Source organism: Equus przewalskii, chromosome 4 (genome assembly GCF_037783145.1).
Source record: "Equus przewalskii isolate Varuska chromosome 4, EquPr2, whole genome shotgun sequence".
NCBI lineage: Eukaryota > Metazoa > Chordata > Mammalia > Perissodactyla > Equidae > Equus > Equus przewalskii.
Genome location: NC_091834.1, coordinates 86,139,832 through 86,147,621, shown reverse-complemented (window position 1 = coordinate 86,147,621; position 7,790 = coordinate 86,139,832).

Below are 7,790 nucleotides of genomic sequence, written 5' to 3'. Positions count from 1 at the left end.
GTCGCCTCGTGATGAGTTCAGGAACCTCATATTTGCATCCCTGAGAGACCTCATTTAAAGTATTTAATTGGTTTTGACAAATGACCCCCAATTTTTTCTCTTCCTGTTTGAACCGCGCTGAGCTGTCATTCAGAGGAAGGAGAAGCAAGCCCACTGCCCCCACCGTCATTCTCTCCCCCGAAAACAAACATCTTAGATAATTTGTGGACTGAATCTCAGTTTAAAACAAATTAAGAGATACCATATTACATGTGTAGATAGTTTTACAAAATGCTTTAATTTCCATCACGATGATTTCCCTTTGTAAAATTTTTTAATTTTTTAACTTTATTGAGGAATAACTGACAAGTATAATTGTATGTATTTAAAGGGTACAACATGATGATTTGAGATATATATATATATATACATTGTGGAATGATTACCAAAAGATCAGGATAACTAACACATCCATCCCCTCACATAGTTAACTGGTGTGTGTGTGTGTGTGCGCACATGTGAGTGGTAAGAATGCTTAAGATCTCTCAGCAACTTTCCAGTGCCCGATACTATATTATCTCCTACAGTCACCATGCTGTACATTAGCTCCCAGAACTTACTCTTCTAATAACTGAAAGCGTGTACCCTTTGACCTACATCACCCCATTTCCCCTTCCGCCCCCAGCCCCTGCTAACCACCACTCTATTCTCTGCGTCTATGAAATCAGCCTTTTTTTAAGATTCCACATGTAAGTGATGCCATACAGGATTTGGCTTGCTCTGTCCATGACCCTAATCATTCTCGGGCTTCTCCTCATGTTACAGGAGGGCAGTGGTCATAGAACCAAGGCCTCAGTGCTGGCCTTTGACTCTCGATCCAGTGCTCTTCCCATAAGACCACACCCTTTTCACTATCGGCAGCAGGTGGTGTACACACGACCTGGGCTCATAAAACACGTGTGTGCATTTGTGTGTCAACCTCACCTTCCACCCACCTCCACCACCACTGTCAGCATGCCTGTGTGAACCCCTGGAGCAAGGAGTGTCAAGGAGAATAAAAAACATCAGGACAACATGACCTACTCAGGATAGCATCTGTATCAGGCCGTGGTCTCCAGAGAAACAGGACCAAAAGGCAATGCATGTGTGTAGACATGTATGTATTTTTTAAGGATTGGCTCATGCAATTGCAGGACAGATAAGTCTGAAATCTGTAGGGCAGGCTGGAAACCCAGGCAAGATTTGACGCTGCAGTCTTCAGGCAGAATTTCTTCTTTTCCAGGAAACCTTAGCTTTTACGCTTAAGGCCTTCAAGTGTTTGGACAAGGCCCACCCACATTATTGAGGGCAATCTCTTTTCCCTAAAATCAACTGACTGTAGATCTTAACCACATTTAGAAAATGCCTCCACAGCAACACCCTGGTCGGTGTTTTATTAAGTAACTGGGTACGTTGGTCTCATCAAGATGAGACGTAAAACTATTGCAGCATCTCAATGCTGTTTCTCTCATCTAGGAGGTGTGAGCCAGAAGAGCTGAGGAGAGACCAAAGTGCCTCTTCTCACTTGAAACCCAAGCTGGATATAAAAGAGAAGAATCCCCATTTCCGTGACTCAAGGGGAGGGTGACCACTTCTGCCCCGTCCTGCCTCCCAGGCACTTGACAAGCGGGTTCCTGCCAGAGGGGGAGGCCTGGATGAAACTCCCTCCCACAGCCCTGGCACCCATGCTGCTTCCCTCGTGGCTGCGTCTCTGGTGTGGGTTCCAGCCAGCTCTGCTAGCAAAGAGGTGGGGCCACGTGTCATAGGACCACCTCTCAAATGCCTTCAGGAGCCAGGGATGCGCTGTGCGAAGGGCTGTGAGGTGGGGGCTGAGGACACTGGGGGGCATGCTTGGTCCACAGACACCTAATCATATTTGAAGTCACAACAGCAACCATGCACCTGAGCACCTGAGTCAGGCTTGGGGCCCTGTCGGCCCCCTCGCTCAACGAAGGCCGCAGCCTGAGTGCCAGCCGTGCTGGGCGTCCTGAAGATCTAGACAAGACGGACAAACACCAGCTACCAAACAGGCTCAAAGACCCCAAGAGCAGCTCACGGTCTAGTCGCCTTCAAGTCCCGGAGCACCCCGGGGCTAAGTGCCCACACTTCCACCCACCCTCCGGTAAAGTAGTCACCCCAGGATTGATGCTCTCGATTAACTTATTTCCCACATCTGACAAATAACACCTGACCTATTCTAGCGCTTTCCTGTGACTCTGTTTATGAACAATGTTCGAGACTTTTCTTCTCCCGTGACGAGTACTAAAGGCACAAAATTCAAACCAATCATGCCGAGGGGAGGTCTCCAGCCATCCGTGGCTTTGCGCCTGGCGCTGACGTGTTATTTGTCACTGGCTGACCGAGGAAGCACAGCCCTGATGGAAAGAGTTCTGGTTCTGGATTCAGACCAGGGGTCAGCCCGGCCTGTCCCCGGCCTCAGAAGGGCGCTGAGCAAGTACACGTCCTCCATGAGCCCCGGCAGGAAGACCATCTGAAAAGAGGGTTTTCCTACCTGTAAAACGAGAGTTGTGGAGAAGCCGATAGTACACAGAAGCGCCTTTAAAGTGCAGAGTGCTACACGACCCTAGGGGCTGAGCCACTTGCCCTCCTCGCTGTCCCAAATCCCTCTGAGCCTTGTCACTCACACAGCCTCAGGCAGCTCTGCTCTGGGCCCTGTTCTCATCGTTATTGCTGTGCGCATACCACCACAAATGCATTGGCCTTAAAAGCAAGCATTGTAGGGCCAGCCCCAGTGGCCTAGTGGTTAAGCTCCGCTTCTGTGGCCCAGGTTCAGTTCCTGGGTGCAGACTTGCACCACTCATCTGTCAGTGGCCATGCTGTGGTGGCCCACATACAAAAAGAGGAAGATTGGCAACAGATGTTAGTTCAGGGAAAATCTTCCTCAGCAAAAACAAAACCAAAAAACAACCAACCACTGGATTATGCTTAAGGATCTGCTGGTCAGGAATGCAGAAAGGGCACAGCAAAATGGCTTTCTGTGTTCCACAGTGTCTAAGGCATCAGCTGGAAAGAGTCAAAGACTGGAGGGACTCAACGACTGGGCACTGGAGCCATCTGAAGACCTGTCACTCACATGTCTGCTACTGGCCGGGTGGGCCTCAGCTAGCCAGTTGGCCAGAACCCCTCCATGGGGCCTCTCCACAGGGCTGCTTGGGCTTCCTCACAGCATGGTGGCTGGGTTCCAACAGCAAATGTCTCAAAGGAGCCAGGTGGAAGATGTGTGGCCTTTTATGACCCAGCCTCGGGAGTCACATGGCAGCACCTCGACTATAGACACATGCCCCACTCAGATGGATGGGGAGGAATAAAGGCCGTCAGCTCTGGACAGAAAGCCCCACTGCAAGAACAGTGTGTGACATGAAAGATGTTGTTGCAGCCATTTTTGGAAAATTCAATCTGCCAGAGGGTCTGAGTCACTAGATGCATGAACAAGCCGGCAAGTTAGAATTCTGGACCAGGATGGAATTGGCAGACATCGTACCCCTCTACTCCTGCTCATTCCTTGTGCCAGGTGTCCACTGAGACCAGCACAAATTGTCCCCATGTCAGGAAGCCTGGCCAGCAAAGCTCAAACCAAGAAGTGTCTTGAGGAGAGGGCAGGCAGACTGCACGGCTGCCCTTTCCTCCCACTCTTGACCTCTCTGCCTCAGCCGGGGCCTGAGCTAGGCTTGGGATTCACATCGCCCCATTTTCCAGAATGATCTCAGCCTCGTGTGCTATGGGCAGTGCTCCCAGGGTTGACTCCTTTGAAGGATTTGTGGCACACACTCACTAGCATTGGCATTACCTGGGAACTCCAGAAATACGGAATCTCTGGCCCCACTCTAGACCTAGAGAACCAGAACCTACATTTTAACAAGATCCCCAAGGGATTCGAAAGCTTATTCAAGTGACAACAGCACCAGAGTAGGGAAAAGAGAACCTGATTTGAAAAACACATGCTACTCTGTTTTAATTCTGTCTTTGCCCATTTATTAGCTGGGCAAACTGGCAAGTTATTTAACCTCTCTGAGCCTGGCTTTTCCTAATATGTAAATTAGGTATCATAGCTCCCTCAGAGGCTTGTGGGGGAGGGGGCAGGGGGTGGGTAAGTGTGCCTATGTCTCCCAGGGCTGGCAGCCAATAAAGTTCAACTCTGAGGGCCAAGCACAGCCAGCAGCTCCCCCTGTTTGGCTGAGGCCTCTCCTGAAGTCTGCCCTCTGGGGTGGGGTCTCTGAGGAGACAGCAGGCAGTGTCCAGGAGCGTGACCAGCACTGCAGCGAGGCAGCAAGGCAGACATCCCCCCGGGGGCCACCGAAGCACAAGGCTCAGGGAGCCCTCCAACAATGGGAGAAGCTGTCTCCTTGAGAGGCGGGAGGGGCTCCAGGAGCCTGCTCTCCTTTGGAGATGTTATTTATTTTTTCTAAAAGATGCTGTTTATCGCCCACTTACAGGTGTTCTGACTGAGGCTTTTGTCGCCCTTCAGACTCTGGAAATGAGGTCAACCCTCTCCAGAATTTACTTGCTCTGGGAACCCTGCCCCACCGAGGCATCAATGGGGCCTTGTCAGGGACGGGGACTCAGTGAGGATCTACAGAACCGTGGTCCCTGCACCCAGTGGCCGTCACCGAAGTCACTGAGCTTCCCCACTGGTGCCCAGGCCAGCCAGGCTCCAGGTTTGTGTGTTTGGGGGTGCAGGGGGTCCTCCCATAAAAAACCATACAGTAGTACGATCCCGGAAAGCAGAAGAAAGGCTGGTAAAAAACGTGAACAAAGTATTGAAATATTCAGTACCTCTAAGTCTTTATTTAAAATGTGCACCAAAATGACGCCATCCTTTCCCTACACTGCAAGATTTCAAGTGAAGTAAAAAAAAAAAATCGTAAGTAGAGATGAGGAGAAAGCTCAATTCGCACTCTGTCGGTGGTGACAGCTGCAAGTCCTTCCTTCAATCTAACTGGACGTCTTGCTGCTTTAAGTATCGTGCAACTAGCTGCCCCGGCACCGTGGACACAGTAACTTCTCAGCAAGGACTCAGCGGACTGTCATTCTAGAAGACTGTGCCCCAAGAGGGCAGGAAAAACTCCCCCTCTCTGTCCTGCATTCCCAGGAGGTCTCCTTTCTTTAGGATCAGATGGTCCAGGTACGTTCAGGGTCTTGCTAAGCCCAGCCAAGCTCCTCCCCAGCCGAGCATCTAGACAGATCACCAGTGCTCAGGCTGACCTGCAACGGTGCCCACGATGCTCTGGGGACATTTGATTTTTTTTTTCCCATAGGAAATTGGCATTGAGGTTACCTAGTGCAGTGGAAATAAAAACCAGGGAAATTCTGAAGCCCAGGGATGAGGGACTTTCTGGAAGGACCATGTTTTGGGGAGTGAGGCTGCTGCTGATCGGCAGGCTGGCCGAGCTGTACTCTCTCTTCTGGACGTTGGCCTTTGTGTCGACATCTAACGGGCCTGTCTGTTAGGGGCCCTCTGTAGTTTGGAAGGTCAAATCGACGCGATTCTGCAGCCACTGTCCTCCACAGTCGTTAATTAAAATATTTCAAAACATTTCGATTGAATGTGCAGGCACTACATAGATGTTAATAATAATAATTCTCTCACAGCACAGCCTCCAGAACTGAGCATCCTGGGAGGTCCCCCCGGAGGGTCCTTGGGGCAGGGACACAGAGGTCCAAGCTGGGCCTTCTCTGACTCACGATGAGGCTGCGGGCTGAGTCCCTTCCCCAGCACAGGCCGTGAGAGGAACCAACCCTCCCCGCCTCCCACCTGATGGAGACGCGCCAGAGACACTGATACAAGGAGCTTCGGGTGCTGGAAGCAGGGAGATGCTGACAGCCATCACACCTCGGCACGGCAGATGCCCCGCGCGGGAGCCAGGCCTCCTCCACTCCATCTGGCTGAGCCACAGCCGCCTAATCTGGTTAATACAGATGAGTTCTGAGAATTGAGTCCCCACGGAGCTGTGCAAGGGCCAGGCCTCCAGCCAGACTTGGGGAAGCCCATCCCCACGGGAAAGGGTTTGCTCTCAGCCCTCACAGATCTGGGCCTGGATTGGAGGCAAAGGCAAAAGTGGAAGGGTCTCTGATGGGGCATGGGAGGCTTCAGGTCCCCTCGGACTTGCTAAACTTTCATCCCAGACCGTGGGCTGCTTCTGGGCCACAATGTGAATGGGACAAATTGACTGGCTGAGGGGGTCAGTATCTGTGACTGTGGCTGACCAGGTCCCCCTCCTGCTTCACCTAGACTGCCTCCACTTTCCAGAAAATTCTTCCCCACTCTCTGATCATAACTTCACTGCTCGGCATCTCAGTTCCTCTGGGGAGTGTTAACTTCCAACATGCCAGCAGTCATCAAACACATCTCTTCACATGAATATGCCAAGAAGAGAGCCTCTTCTCCCTCCTAGGAGCTTCTGTCAGAAGCAGAGCAGGATGGAGGAAAGGACGGGAAGGAAAGCTTGCACTTTTAGGGGCCCAGCGTCAGGGTGGTTGGGAGAAGAGAGGAGAGGGATTCATGACAGACCCAAGGAGGTGGTGCTTAGAACAGACGGGGCCTTGCAAGGTGACACCTGTTCCTCACAGATGCCAGAGAGTCCGATAGTTTGGGTATCTGCAAAAGGCCCCAGTTCCTGGGAGCCACCCTAAGAGGTGCTATAAATCCTTGTGTGTCATTTCACATGATCGAACATGAGGGTTGGCCAGTTGGGGCGATGTAAGAGGAAGAACGTACACACCGCCCGCTACAAGAATTCTATCCAGGATGTGCCCATGGACGTTTCCAGAACCGCAACCTTCCCGCCTGGCCTGCCCCACTCTCCCCAGTGCTGAGCTCTCCCCACCTCCCAATCAAAATGGCAATATCTTGTCCAGCTCTAAGCTCTCCGGCTCGGTTTTCTCCTGTAGCCCTCCTGGGGGACGTCCTTCCGGCAGGCCCTGTTAGAGCAAGCTTACGTATACGACAAATGGAGTCACTCAGCAGCAGCTGGCAAATGTTTTCAATGAGTTGGAAAATCAGGTTGAATGTATCATGAAATATGGTGCTTACACCGCAGCCCAGACGTGTGGGCTAAGTGCTCTGCGATCAGGCCTGCATTTACCCACTGCCCCAGCCCCCTCCTCACCCTCCGTCTCGCCTTCTCCAGAGTTTTTAAAGTTAGAATCCGCCTAAGTGTTTTATTCATATCGCGTAAGAGATGTTTCTTCAAGCAAACGGTTCTTTGCCTTAGGGGTCAATGTGATCTTTTGTGTATAGCACGGTATGTTGGCTTGTGCATGTGCATGAGTTTATGAGTGTGTCCCTGTGTGTGTATATGCCGAATAAGTATTTATTGATGATGCCTATCCATTCAAGTGCCATGTGCCTGTATTTCTGCCCCATGTGTTATTTGTCCATTACACACACACACACACACACAGCTTGGCCTCCAGAGCTATATGTGCTCTATTGGCAGTTTCTGAATGTCTTGAGCGGCTATGTTCTGTCTAATGGGTGGACAGAGAGAACACTCAGATTGTTACCAAGATGTTTTTTCCTAACTGATCAGAACCGCCACCCCCACCCACAGCCTCAGGACTGGCAGGACAGGGAGGTCAAGTTCTCAGAGATCAGCTGCCCCACTTCGAAGCAGGTGCTAAGTAATCCAGCGCATCCTTCCTTCTTTCCTTCCGCTCCTTCCTCTTCTGCCCTCCTCCTCGACTGTGTCTCTTCCTCCCAGCCTCCTCCTCCTTCATTTTCCCTTTGCCAAAGAGCCACACGTTAGGCATGT